The sequence below is a fragment of the Cydia amplana genome, chromosome 14, assembly GCF_948474715.1.
Source record: "Cydia amplana chromosome 14, ilCydAmpl1.1, whole genome shotgun sequence".
Taxonomy (NCBI): Eukaryota; Metazoa; Arthropoda; class Insecta; order Lepidoptera; family Tortricidae; genus Cydia; species Cydia amplana.
The window spans coordinates 65,085-81,003 of NC_086082.1; the positions used below are offsets into that span (position 1 = coordinate 65,085).

The window sequence follows — 15,919 nt, forward strand, 5'->3', positions numbered from 1 at the left end:
CGAACAAAAGTCAAGTGTAAACAATAATTGCACGATAAGGGTGCAAGTGTACTGTCGTGCAGTGACATTGATTGATAAAAACTTGCAATTGAATCAGCGCGGAGGCTGCGGAATGGGGGCAGTTGCTCCCTGGTCCCCCCCCCCCCCCGGCGCGCGGGTCCGCTTCCCCGCGGGGCGCCCGGGACGCTCCCGGGCAGTCCCGGCCGGCTCGCGCGGCGGCCGCACGTCGCGCACCACGCCGAACTTGCGACACTCGCGAACGTTCGCGACGCGCGTGTTGGAGCGAGGTGGAAAGTTTGTTGTGCTGTTACTGGATTACAAAAACTTTGTAAGGCAAGTTATTGATTACACTTATATTATTTAGTTATAAGATGGTGAACTTAATGCTCTAGCACGGTTTGTAACAGGCAATCTTTGGGCAAAGTAGAAAAGTTCCAGGCCGGTAATTTTGTTATTCGGATCGAACATTTAGACTGAACCAAACGTATGATGGCTTTGGAGCCATTGTAAGCAGCTTTGGAGTTCTGACCCAAGTTTGAAAGTCCAACAATTTTGTCCTTTAATCGATTAGATTTGGATATGGCTGCGAGAAAAGTTGCTGCACTTGCTGCAGTATGCTACTAATTTGTAGCACCCGTAGCTGCTGTAGTACGAAGGCATTATTCGTAGCCGCGCTACGCGCAGGGTTGGGCAAAATACTGGCTTCCACGTATTTGAAATACAAATTACAAAATACATTTTTAAAAGTATTTGAAATACAAAATACAAACTACTTTGGTGACGGGTATTTGAAATACAAAATACAAATTACAGTGTTCAAAATAATGTATTTCAATTACAAAATATACCTTTATTTATTTTTTTGTTTAGCATTTAGTTTTAACGTTAACGAATATCCTTTCATATAAACTTATAGGGTCATTGCGCTAGTTTTCGTCCAGCTCTAGTTTACGTCCACTTGGCGAAATTTGAATATATACCTACATTCCTGCACAAATTTGGACTGATTTCAATCCTTATGTCTAAGGCGTCTAAGCAATATATCTGTCTACATATAACAATGATATTTCGCAGAAAGGAAGCGCTGGTGGCCTAGCGGTAAGAGCGTGCGACTTGCAATCCGGAGGTCGCGAGTTCGAACCCCGGCTCGAACCAATGAGTTTTTCGGAACTATGTACAAAATATCATTTGATATTTACCAGTCGCTTTTCGGTGAAGGAAAACATCGTGAGGAAACCGGACTAATTCCAATTACGGCCCTAGTTTACCCTCTGGGTTGGAAGGTCAGATGGCAGTCGCTATCGTAAAAACTAGTGCCAACGCCAATTACTGGGATTAGTTTCCAAGCGGACCCCAGGCTCCCATGAGCCGTGGCAAAATGCCGGGACAACGCGAGGAAGATGAAGATTTCGCAAAAAGTAGTAAATTAAAAATGAAATATATATTTGATAATCCGTCAAGTCGTCGAAAACTAGTGCATGGACGGAAACTACTGCAATGACCCTATCCCCTAGATTTAAACGAAAGGTTCCACGCAGAAGTTGACCTAATATAGATCCAGTATCCAGCCAATGAAAATTGTATCTCGGCTGGATCGGAGGTTCGCGGTCGGCTCACAGCTTGTGCGAGAGATTAGACATTTTAGGATTATAGAATTTAATAAAATGTATTTATAGAAATTTATTTTGAAGCTTGAAGTATTTGAAATACAAAATACAAAATACATGTGAGTGCAGTATTTGAAATACCAAATACAAAATACTTTTGAGGTAGTATTTGAAATACAAATACAAAATACTAATTTGTATTTCAAATACGTATTTCAAATACATGTAATTGAAATACTGGCCAACCCTGGGCCTACGCGGCCTGCGCGCGCGACTCGCAGCGTGCTACGAACCACCGCGCGCACCGAATTGTTATAGCCTATACCTACACGCAATTGTGTGGGTAGGCTACATCAAAAAGGTAATGTGATTGTTATCTTTGCTTTTGAGAAATCATAGCTCGTAATCTCGTTTGTATGCGCTCGATAAACTTAAGGAATTCAAAACTGATTTTGATACGGCTTTTTTAAACCATAATACGCATACGTACCTAATCGAGAAATGTGATGTGTTTTGACTGTAATGAAAGTTAAAAAATAAAGTTTTTGAAACTATATCGTGTTATATATCAAATTAAAGAGCTCATTTCGAGAATATCAAGTATATATTTTTTATAATGTTTAATTATATTCGTATTTATTTCTGGATAATTAACAATGTAGTACATCTCGCTCGCTTGCCAATGTACGCGAATTTAGAGCCGCCATAAAAGAAAAAATCACCAACTGTCACGATGACACTTCATATATTTTGCGCGCGCCGTAACGCATCTGTCGCATAGTTATTAAAAATTAAGTTTTATCGAGTAATTACTAGTTTTTCCCATGCAGTTATACCTAAAAGGTCTATATACAGTGCAATATGTACATGGAAAATGAAATTTGTAAATATCGCAACGTAAGTACCACGGACTGTGGTAAGTACATTGTACAGCCTTGTACATCTTTACGGACAGCATTTGTGTCAACTGGTAAACAAGAGTAGTTTTCATTTTCTAAATTCTTGCAGCTAGAAGGTGCTAAGAGTGCTCCCGTGGGGAAACTTGGACTTCTGATACAAGTCATGTACTTAACCTCACTTTATTATAGAGTACCTATACAAAGTTTTTATACATTCTCGTGTGACGAGTTTGTCTATGTCCGTGGGACATTGTTCGAGGTGTTGGCTTAAAGATATTTACATACTTAACCTCACTTTATTATAGAGTACCTATACAAAGTTTTTATACATTCTCGTGTGACGAGCTTGTCTATGTCCGTGGGACATTGTTGGAGGTGTTGACTTAAAGATATTCACATATCGCGTAGCGACATTTTGTGCTTCGTTCTATAGAGAACATAGACTTAGGTCCGTGGGACATTGTTTGAAATGTTGGCTTGAAAATATCCACATGTTGCGTGGCAACATTGTGCTTTGTTCGTGGAACGAAGGTCAGATCTTTTTCAACTCACTTTGACTATAATATAATGCTTATTGCATAGCAAGGAGCCCTTCGTCCGTGGGACGAGCACGAGTATCACTATTCAATAATAAAATTGATTAAATGTGAAGAAACACCTCATCCGTGGGATGATAATTTGTGAATGGGAAAAGTTTTTTATTTCAATAATATAAATACGTACATACAAAACTTAAGAACTAAAACCTGTTCTGAGACATGCCGGGTCCAAAGGCCCCAATCACACTTGCAGCGTTACATTTGTGAATTGTTTTGTATTACCTAATAATTTCTTATAATGACATTAGCACTTGAAATTCAGTGCATGAATTTCGTCACACTCATGGATGTGATCCTGTATCATTTACAAGCATATTCTAATATAGATGATATTCTGTCATTAGCAAGCCCGCTAGCGGCATTAAACAAATTGTATGCTAATTAAGCATCTACTTACTGTTTACAAATAATAACAATATTCTGGATGCTGTTGGAATAATGCCTCTGGATTAATGTATATGCTAAGCATTTATAATATATGCTGAACCCTTTTAAGGCTTAAGAATGGCCTACCATTTTTATTATTTCTTTGCTAATCAAAACTTCTGTAACCTGCACTAATACAATAAAATAAATAAGTGCCGTGGCAGTGTACAGCACACACATATACTAGTGTACAAAAGAATGCTATTTAACAGCCTTTATAAGGACTAGATCCAAACCACTGCCTTATTGTGAAGGTCATATCCTGGGGTTAATGGCTTATACTTTTTTCACTCTTACAAGTTTACTATAGCTTGAGCGTGTTTCATAATAATATATCATATTGTGTGAATATGGATAACTTTTTCCCTTTTCAGGCAGTTTGGTAAATTGCCATACAAGTTTACTAAAAAATTCTAATATCATAACATCATAACATAACCCTTCAAGGGCTACTAATTTATTTTAGCCAAAATGTCACAATTATAGTGTGAACAAAATTATGAAATGTCCCCGGATAGCTCAGTCAGTTGAGCATGGGAATTTTAAGTTCTTGAAGCCCAATTGCCTTCGGTGAAAATGTTCAAAAGATATATAAAGATATTATATACTGAATTAAGTGAGTTTATTATTACTTTCAAATGTAAGATAATGAGAAGTATGTTGTATAAAATACAAGACTGTAGGTGAACAAGGATACAATACCGAAACTATACCTACATATGAAATCTTAATCAGTCAGCCATTGGATGGATATTTAATATCAATTAAATTATAGCCCAACGCTTCAAACTCATTTATTTATCAAACTTTCAGACCTTTATAAGCCAGTGGTAACATTTATTTATTTTTTGGAACCCTTTTACAAAATGATAGGGTTCAGTTTAGCACAAATTCATGCCCATTAAATGGCAGACTTGAATACATTTGTGATAAGAAAGAGAAATGGTTAGGTTGGTAGGTAATATAATATAAGTAGGTAGGTAGGTAGATAATTAGTTAGGTTTATAGGTAAGTATGTAATGCTATATTACATTTCCCAACTTTTGAACAGTAGTGTAGTAACAAATCTCTATAGCAGAATCCTTGACTTTTTAAAACAGTAACGGTCTTAGCCAAATTAAGCCCAAAACATAAAATGAAGATAATATAATTACTTAGGTATTTATTTATATTTGTGTTAGAATGTTTGATACCTCTTGGTACTGTAAATTTACTTTGAACGGTTGGGGGGCTAATGATAATGGGTCAGGTCCATCGGAGACAATTATCAATAGTAGAGCTGAAATGAAAGAAGGATTGGATTCCGAAAGTAAAATTATGCTTTATGCCCATTTTATGCCATAATGAGCAATAGATATTTTTCTTTTATCTCTAATGATCTAATTAATCAATTATAAATGTATAAATAATCAGTAGTGAATTGAAACAATTTCAAAAGTATAATAAAATGTACAACAGATCATTTTGTTGCATTTATATGCTTTTCTTTATACTCTCTGTACGAATATGATCAGAAAGATCCAACAGAAAGTGGATAGATAGTTACACCTCTCAGCAGTCTTACGACTGTTCAAGCTGATCTATGAAGATATTTTTGGGCACTTAACAGAGCATTATAGACAAACTGTCGATCCATAATAACTCATGACTATGTTATATAAATAGTCATTTTCTGTTTTTCTTAGTACCTATTTAGAATTCTCGAGGTGTATGCATATGTACAACATACGATACGAAGTACGAACATATGTCACTTACAAGTGATTTGCGGTTTTTATTATGGGATAATACACGAAACGTCACAGACCGATCCACATACATATGTGTGGTTTTATAATTCACACAGTCCCTAAATAAATGTTTTACATTATTTTACCTAATTACATGTTGTTTTGGTTTAAACTGCTTATTTTGTTAGATTCTGTAGTGGTGAGAAATACTAGAACAAATAATTGAAAGAATGTTACCCAACAGGATCATCTTTTTATATAAGTACCTCTAGATATTTATAATAAGTACTTAAATAAAATATTCCCTATGCCCATGTCCAGCAGTGGACGTCCTCTGGCTGATAGGATGATGATGATGAGGAAATAAATTATTAAAATATAATACAAAGTGAAACTTGTTGTAGTTAGGAAAGCAATTTATCGTATTTTAAGTGTAGGCTATATAATTGGTAATACCCCGTTTAGCATAATTAGCAAGTAAGCAAGTGAATACTTACTTAGCTTAGTTAAGTACTTAACAATATTTTAAATAAGGGTACTTAATCCCTTCTAACGTAAACTATCTGGTGTTAAGTCACCAGAACACACAGTAACAAATTTACTATATTTAGTTTAAACAGCTCCAAACATGTCTCAAGATTCTCCAAACGGGGAAAGAAGAGTTTATTCGGATTAGAATATGGACATGCAATCAATTACGCTTAATTGCATGCATGAGAAGCAATGCGAGTATATTTAAGGGTGTATGACACGAATAATAAATCAACTTGAGAATTTGAAACTAAGATTACAGGGTTAGTTACTTCATGTTTCAACAAATAGCTAGTACATTTATTTTTATGTTTACTTAGAATAGCAAAACTCTTTGAAGACCTTAGCTAAGAAAAATTAATAGTGTCAAGATTTTACTTACTGGGTGATGCCCAGAACCTATGACTATTGACACAATTTTAATAAAATGAAATTATGTATTTATTGGAATAAACGAATACAATATAAGAGAAAAATATGGCATCATAATGTCTTAAAACCTTGTCTTACGTATCTTAGACAAGTAACAAGAAAGTACAAGGTATTTTAGTAGCCATTCACATGTCTTCTTTCTTTTATGGAGGCTTTATATTTATATATCATACATTACTTAGATGCTATTTAGTACTAAAAGAGGGGGTAATAATATTTCTATATTTTCTTTACATATGACAATTATCATGTCTCACATTGGATAAGGTAAAGATCATAAGGGCAGGTCTCACCAGTGAATTTAATGTTTTAATATAATGGAGGGATGCTTCAGATAACTAGTCTGCTACTTTTGTTAGATACTTATTTATTAGATATATTTACATGTTCAAAATTTTGTATACAGTAAATCTTTGATTCTCAAAGTATTTACCTATTAAAATAGCAGACTCTAATTTTATTGTTGATAATTCCCATGTCATAGGAAGGAGAATTTTTATTTTAACATTGATCTACTTTAAGATGTCTCATAGCAACTTATGTTTAGTTTACCTTTGATGATATATAGAGATAGGTGTCCATTATAGATATATAGATATATATGTATATTCTTACCAAAAAGACAAGTGCTTGTTTTTGGGTAGATTTTTGAGATATTTGGTTTTTACAAATTATTTAATTCTCTTCTCTAAACATCTACATTGTTAATTATCCAGAAATAAATACGAATATAATTATAGGATTAAACGAACTTACCTGAAGTGAAGTTCAATCCTGATTATATGAAGTATTTATTTCTGGATAAGGGATATCCCCACCCTCCTCGAGTAACCATGGATCCATGGTTACTTCCCAATTAGTGTATGAATACTCTAAACTATATGAAGTGTCATCGTGACAGTTGGTGATTTTTTCTTTTATGGCGGCTCTAAATTCGCGTACATTGGCAAGCGAGCGAGATGTACTACATTGTTAATTATCCAGAAATAAATACTTCATATAATCAGGATTGAACTTCACTTCAGGTAAGTTCGTTTAATCCTATAAATATATAGGTTAGAAGTTTTTTAAGATAATAGCCAAAAAATGACCATTCCCCCCCCCCCCCTTTATCTCCGAAACCACTGGGTATAAAATTAGTTCTTTACCTATAGATGACAGGAAAACCTATTAGAAATGTGCAGTCAAGTGTGAGTCGGATTTATGTACGTAACCCTTGGAACGCGAACGCGAGTCCGACTCGCACTTGGCCGGTTTTTTTTTAAGTTTCCTTAATCAACTTTGATGCATGGACAACTACGGGGCTGCTCTCTATAGGGTCTATTCTATTAAATATTTATATTAACTATCGCTTAGTACCTGCACTTCTCATTCTGATGCATTTTAAATTACGTTAAATATATCAATTGAAGCGCTGGTGGCCTAGCGGTAAGAGCGTGCGACTTGAAATTTGTAAGGCGCCATCTCGCTTCTTCCCTCGTTTTTTATCCTGTTCTGGTTTTTCAATTTTATATATATAGATAGATAGATATATAAGTAGGTAACTACGCCTATTCCCTAACATTCAAGTTGGGTGGATTTCGGGCTGCTTCAGGATACCATTGGGAAACTTCTATGATATTCTATATTATCTAGACTACAATACATGCATGCCTCGAATATCGGCTCGCAAATATAATTAAGTATCTGTGTAATAATTCATTGTAATGTACAGTCGCTATCAGATATATCAGAGCGGCCAAGGTGCTCACAAATATCTGGCCACGCCTCTATTGTCAAGGAGCTAGAGTGCGTGTTCAGATATTTTTGAGCACCTCGGCCGTTTCGATTAATCTGCCAGACGAGTATGTGCCGGAGGCCCAACTCCTATTAATATTAATCACAATATTCACGATTGATATGCAACGTTTTACTGTGTGTGACTATACTCTTCATTATACGCACTCAATTTTAACAAAAATGTACAAATAGGTTTTTTATAACTTGGTACCTACTTAAATATTAAAATATTGTTTCTTCTCAGAATCAAATATTTATTACGATACTTAGAAGAGAAAATACATAAGTGTATCGTGTTTATTTCCATTCGTTACCATCTTTCCTAGGCTTGGGATGACGGTAACGGAGCAAAGCTAAGATTCTCAGGTACAACTAGGTCATAAGCTCATAAGATCTGTATTTTTATACGGATTGGAAAAAAACAATCTTTTAATTTTCCGTTTATTGTGACAAACGATGAACGAACCCAATGTAATATTTTAACGGGGAGAATCAAAGAGCCCATCAACGATTCATGAAATTAACTTCTTTAATCCGTTGGGTTCTCGAAAGGTTGACTTTGCGAATTAATGATAAAAAGCTATGAATACTTACATTTTAAACACGAAGTGGCTACTAATATTTATTCGTATCATTATCATTTGATCACGCATTGTTTTGCTACCGCTTTTGCTTTGAAACGCCTTTTAGAATTAGATGTCTAAGTTTATTCTGAATATTGGTATTAAGGTATCTCTAATATTATGTATAATCAAAAGGGGGTCCCGTTGTTTTCTATAAAGTTTTAAGTCATAATGTATTGTTTGTCATATTATCATTAGTCATAAAACTGAAACCGTTAACATTTCAGGATTTTCGTTAGGTTATCCTATAGATAGGTTGTTAGGTTAGGTTTGTTTTATGGCAATCCTGAAAAGTGACGCGTTTCTGAACCAAATGAATTATGACTAACGAAAATTCGGGCAAATAATACATTATGGCTTAAAAATATTTGGGAAACAATAGAGATCCAATCAAAAGTCTCTTGGTAAAAATCTCGATCTAGTCTTAGTAACGAGAAATGGAAAACCTAACATACTGTGTACCCACCTCCTACTATGAAGATTAGACAGTAGGTATAAAAGTACATTGAAGATACCGTTCACGCCCTCGTCGCGCGCTGTTCACTCTGCAATATAACCGTCCGTTATCTAAAAACTTCAATCATTATTCGCCGTATCGGACCGGTAAGATAAGTTAATACGATTATATTTTTGAATATTGACACAACTCAGATAGTGATCGATTCCCTTATGACGCAAAGATAAGGGTTAATGTTGGGGCAGAAGAAATAAAGTTATGGTGGCCGGTGGGCAGGAGAGGGGCGATGATATCGCGGGGGATGCCGCGGGCGGCGCGCGCGCTGCTCGGTGCGCAGGCGCGGGAAACCTTGGGACACGGGGGATTAGACATTATCAGGGCTTTGATTGCGCATAATTAGCTATGCTGATTACTTTGTCAGGGCAAGGTATTTATCAGCGTATTAACTAATGATATGAAAATTGCTTATAGTTCGTTTTTTTAGCATTAGAAAGAATATAAGCGATCTAGACGTGTTTTTTAATTGAAAAACGCTTTTTAATAATCAGTAACTATTGCCTACTTATGAAAGCAAAAGAATGTAAATAATCTTATATGATTCATAATTGTTACATATTTGCCGTGACTTATTTTTCAAAAGTGTGTTTCCATAAAAAGACACGTCAAAATTGTTTACTTACCTTTTGTCCAATGCTAAAAAAACGAAGTATAGGATATTGATCAAAATTTACTTACTTTAGTTCAGTTATTGTTTGATCTTCTCAATGATTTCGGCTATTTTTTTAAGTGTTATTCACAGTCTCCTACAGAAAAGTTGTTCTTGTAGAGTCTGTGCGGAAAGAGAAGAGTCGTGGGATTTGAGGGCGCGCCAGTGCTATTTTATGGTTTTTGCTATGCTGACAACACTGGTCACGTGATTATAGTACGACACTAAAGGTCATGATACTTGAATCCCTTTTGTTCCGGTTTTTTGCCACGGCTTACTAAACGGAGCCTGGTGGTGGTGTCGACTCGTCAACTCAATCCTCTGATTTAGCGCAGGCACTATTTTTCTTTTTAAAACACACTCTTGTTTTTATGTCTCGGATACTAAAAAGTGACAGTGCGATTGACAAAACTGCTAAAACTAGTTAAGAATCTGCCCAATACAACTGTCATTTTAGTATCAAACAAGATAGTCGCATTTATTTACTGCCTAATCTGTGCAGTCCAACAGTTATTTTAATACAAAACCGGGTAGATAGGGTAGAAATTAGGCAATATAACTTTAATTTTACTATCTGGGATATAAAATAGTGCATAAGTAGGTAGGCCTTATTGGGATATATCCGGTTCTCTCATCTCACGATATTTTACTTCGCCAAAAAGTCACTGCAAAATATGAAATATAATTTCGTAACTAACAGAACCTAGTAAACGAACTTACAAATAAAGAAATATTTTATTAGAAAAAGTTTTATTCTTTGTAATCGAAGTCTGAATTAAAATATTCAATGTCACATATGGGACACTCATAGAACTATCTTCATCTGAATTGAATGTGCTGTGCTTGAATTAGATATGAGCGCCGATAGGCATATAGCCGGCGGCGGCGCGCCGGTCAAAATTGGTCGGCGGCGGCGGCGAATCGGCGGCGTGGCCTTGAAACACCTTCGATTAATGAAAAAAGAATCAAACCAAAATTTTACCGAAAAAACATGTTTTTGCTGTAAGAAAGTTATGAAATAAATGCATTTTTTATTTTCAAGGGTAATTTATTGAATAATGGTACGAAAAAAATTGATATCGTATAAACAGTGGATAAGCGGTATCGCGCGGCATCAGAGGCGGACTTAATCTTGGAGAGGTTCTGGCCGGAAGATGTTAGCGAGGCACTCTTTTGTGCTAATGCTAAGTTAAAAATTGCGGATTGACTGTATCAGGGAAACGTCTTGTCGACAGACTCGACAGTCCAAAGAAAATCGAGCTCCGTCTCCGTATCGATAACCAATATCGATAACCATAGTGAGGCCCAAAGTGAGGCCCAACACCGAGCTCCATGTAACACCGAAGACTTGATTTCGACGCCTCCCAATGCGAGGCCAGAGGATGAGCTGCAGGTAAGTATACAGCTAAGAATCGAACGCCAAGTGTTAGATTGGCTGACGGCCGAACGCCTGGAGCGCCAATTGCGGCGCGCTTCTGTGCGAGGCCGAGCTGCATGAGAGCAGAGCGAGGGCGCAGGCCAATAAAGACTGAAGCCATAGTGTTAAAGATCTGGAGCTTTCCTGCGGGCGCATTCGTGCGACGCCAAAGGCCGAGCTGCAATGGAGCTAAGATCGGATAAGGACCAAGGCTCAAGCGTTTTAAAACAGGCCGAAAGTTGAGCTCCAAACAGGGCCAAAAACTTGCAGGTTCAGACACAGAATAAATAATAGTACTAAGTACAGAATACTCACTCTCTAACAAAACGCGTCTGTTACGATCAGCACAGATATGGCCGCTAGGTGGCGACAGCGCCACGCGCGGCTTATGGCTTTCCCCAAAATTGGGGCCGAACGGATGTACTTTTAGCTACCTGTAGCAAAGCGACGAAATCGCGGAGTGAGACACGCCTGGTTCAGATAGCGGCTTAATTCCATGGGAGCGATGCAAGGCCATATATTGAGCTGCGAGAGAGCAAAGCTTGAAATTTGAACAGTGGCCAAGTTTAATTGAGACCCGATTCCGACGCCCTTCCGTGCGAAGCCAACGGCCGGACATTTGGACTTGGACGTGGAAACGCTTAATATCTTAAAATTAACCCCATTTTATACCTTTTAAAGACGTTTAACCATGCTTGCAATGGCTAAATTCGCGGTAAATGATGGTTAGCTGGCAAAATTAAGATCGGTACGGTAATGCAAAGATGTGGGTTCGAGTTCGAGCTCACGTTAGTCAGAATTGATCACAGTTAATTTTTTCATTGTGATTGACATATGTCTAGTGTATATATACACTCTATAAATTGTAATGTGGAACGTTCCACAATAAAAATGGAAGGGAATCAGTATGTTTATTACAAGCATATTGATGTTAAAATTGATATTAAATAATTTCGTTTCCCCAAGACTAGTAGCGCGGTTACTAGACAGATAAGTTTGCATTTGCCTTCGATATTTTTGAATTATATGGGCCTAAAATACCTTTTGAATGCCTATAAACTATTCGAAGTGGCGCTGTTAATGATCTAAACTCGATTAAAAATATATTATCTGATTCCGAAAGTAGTAGTAACTACCAAGGTCACGCCGATGCCACGCCGATAGCGCAGCGTCGGCGGCGGCGGCGCGAAAATTTTGTCGGCGGCGGCGGCGCGCTGGCGCGGCGCTCATAGCTAGCTTGAATCCGGCACGTAGATTCTTGCATATCACCTAAATAGCGGTCTTTTAACGAGATACCTTAGCCACCTTAGGTACTTTTACTCAATCCTGAAAAAAAATATTACATATAAATATGCATAAAATGGCAAGTATCAAGACTATTCGTCATTTATTTTAAAGATCATGAATGACCTGCATATTTATGAAAATGAATATATTTTGAATTAATATACTTACCGATTATGTACCGGAGAAAAGTTACTTAGGGGGCTTATTAAATCGGTAATGATTTAATATTAAATACAACATCAATATCCGTGAATAATGCGTGAATAGCGGAAACACGTTCCGCGACTTTTTGTAAGTCGATAGTCGGCTTTTAGCCGTTTTCTTCCCGCTGACAAAACCGAACAATGTTAAATATAATTTTCCTTGTGGTTTTATATACGGTTTTATCGTGTTTTGAAAATATTTTATACACAAAACTTGCGGTTTTTGTTAATACAAATATACAATGACAGAAGTTTGTTTGAACTTTTTACAAGACAGGTGTTAAAGGTTTGATTGCCATATAAAATTTAAAATGTTAGTTCCCATTTCTGCCACGACTCTTCTCTTTCCGCACAGACTCTATGTTACATTTTGTCACCCTAAATATTTGATGATATATTATATGAAACATTAACTTCATTACTGCATATAGATACTACAGTAATCTGTTATCGTATTAAAACATTAGGTATGCATTTTGATTTGGAATTTGGCGTTTAATACTTTTTACTGCGTCTTTACAAAATTAAGGTGACTCTTAACGTAGGCATTGGAAATATTTTGTAAAACGATTATAGATTAACCTTTAGATTATGGACTATCAGTATGAAATATCAGATGTTTACCTCCGTTATGACAACAGGTAGACTTTATCGTAGAGTGACTTCTGTGTATTGTTGTTGTAGACTGATTAGAAACAACATGTAGGTATGTCGATATGTTTACTTTGTATGCATTGCAAAAAAGCCTAATATCTAGTTTAACATTTCGTTAGCTACAGCAAGGTTCCCATCGGATAATTTTTTTTACAGCTTCACGTGATTACGGTTAAATCTACATAGGTTTGAAGATATGTATGCTAGTTTTAAGGTATTTATCTATGGGCCAATAGTTGCCTGAAAATAAAGTTTTTCATTTCATTTCAGAAAGTTTAAACATTAAACTTTTTTTCTTAGGTAAATCAATAACTAAGTATACCTACAAAACAATTTGTAATGGAATGCGAGTGTAGGTACCTACATCCTACGGCCCGGTCCGGCTTATAGTAATAACAGAGATAATATATTTATGATCGGTATAAACTACACTTAAAATGAATTGAAAGAAAGGTAGGTAGGTACTAAAGAATAGCAATACTCTTAATTGACCATCGGTGGACATTAGGTAGTGCAGCGTTATGCTTTGGCAGAAACCTTTTTTCTATGAGTTAACTCCCGACGTCTGGTTTGACAACTGACAAAAAGGAAAATAAATGAAGTTGGTGTCAACGCATAGATGGTAGTATTTCTATAGATGTGGCCTACCGCGTGCCCCCGTAAGGGATAGACATAGATGACGTCACAAACCCGGGGATACCATATAGTTAAAAATTACCCCAATATTATCAAATATTGGGGTAATTTTAATCACGTTCGCGAGTTGTTCGCCTACGTAAGACGCAGCGATAAATAAAATATCAATGGTCCAATATTCTTTTTTTTTTTTTAGAAAACAAACAGCCTTTTACAAATAAGTTTTACAAAAATGACTAAAAATAGGCCTAAAGTTTCATACGTTACTAAGTTGACTAATACAATGAAAAGTAAATAGGTTACTTAATTATACATTACCCGTGGGTATAGTTGTGAGTACAACACGCAAATAAAGTAAGAAAACAATGCAAAATATTTACTTGAAACAATTTTTCAATTACTAGTAAACAAAATATGCCGAACTTTATTCTTGAAAACGGACAAACTATGAACAAAAATGTCTATATCATTAAGCGATTCATTATACATATTACAAGTACGCATAAAGAAATAATTTTTAGCATACTGTGTGCCACAGGAAGAAATAGAAAAGGTAGGTTTTCGTAATATACTATGAGCATATTCGGCAGTTTTGCGTCGGTGCCCAGTTTCTCCTTCCGGTTGCTAAAATCCATTTAGCACGCGTGCCTGCATCTTGTGGAAATCTGGAGGTAATAAACGAAATATTCATTTTGTAATCTGTCACTCTTATTGCAAAATTAAGAATTAGTGCCTGCAGCATATCAATTAGATTCTCTGAGTCGTGGCAAAACCCCCTATAACGTTAGAAAGAATCCGTAATGCTTAAATAAATATAATTTACATTCTAATTTAAACACAGTTCAATTTTATTGTTCGTATAATATGTCCAGTTCTACAGCAAAATTATTTATAAAAATGTTATAAAAATACGAAAGCTGGTATCCCTCGAATAATAGCAATGCGACTAAATTGAATACACGTTATTAAAAGGGTGACGGGTTACTGTCAATATGCGTACGTAATTTGGTCGCTTAATTTATCAGGAAATATTTATAGGTTAATTTTTTTACCCGAGTTATTATTTACTGTAAATGCTTTTTCTACTCAGATTTTAATTGAAATAGATTGTAGGATGCTGTTACTAAGCATGATAATGTGACCGAAGTATAAAATACTGTATTTACCTGTGAAATGTTACGTTGTCCTGTTTTTGCCGGCAGTCACTTGTACAGCGCAAAACTGAGCAATTCACCATATTTGTTGAATTGTTAAGTACTACTACATGCACACGAAACACTGATTTCAATATTTTTCCTGATAATCTTTGCATTGTTCATATGTTTCACACCAATTTGACGTTTACGCATTGTTTGTATCCCACCATAAACTACGGTGGGGAATAAAAAAATATGAGACTGTGACAAAGACAAACAATAATAGCGCTTTCTCTGCTATTCCTAGTGAAAGATACATAAGACTATCCCGTTCTGTCAGTTATCCCCACTACTCATGCCATGCCCTCGTGTCAACGTGAGAAGATATTTTATGCATATTTTCAAAGCTAATCACAAAATAGAATTAATTTTGCCTACCTATATCGATAACGAAAGTTTTAACCGTTCATTGAACATCGCTTTTGAATTGGGAAAACCGCTTGTTGTCGCGGGTAAGTGTTCGAATCTTTTATTTTATTATTTTGTTTTCATTTATTTACTTTAGCGTGGCCCTTCTCTTCGTCCGCAGTTTTCTTTTTCGGGGAACATTTTTACCATTGCCTTTGTGGACACGGACCAAGGCGCATGCTACGTTACCTGACATACTCGTAGTTCGTTCAACGATTCAGAGGGCCTACCGCGAACCACGTTCGACTTGTTACCTCCCTGTCACACTTACGTACGAATTTACAAGTTCCCTACGCAGCGCTATCCCACAACTCAAGGGAAGTGTCCAT

General features: G+C 36.2%; 1 protein-coding gene across 1 annotated transcript in view; it reads left to right on the forward strand.

The window, feature by feature from the left end:
- The first annotated feature begins 213 nt into the window (after window positions 1-213).
- The window catches only part of LOC134653941 (uncharacterized), a 52,314-nt gene continuing 36,608 nt past the window's right edge, over window positions 214-15,919 (forward strand). Inside the window, exon 1 of the mRNA XM_063509310.1 lies at window positions 214-328. The gene's annotated coding sequence lies outside the window, so the exon portion shown is untranslated. The remainder of the gene's footprint in view (window positions 329-15,919) is intronic.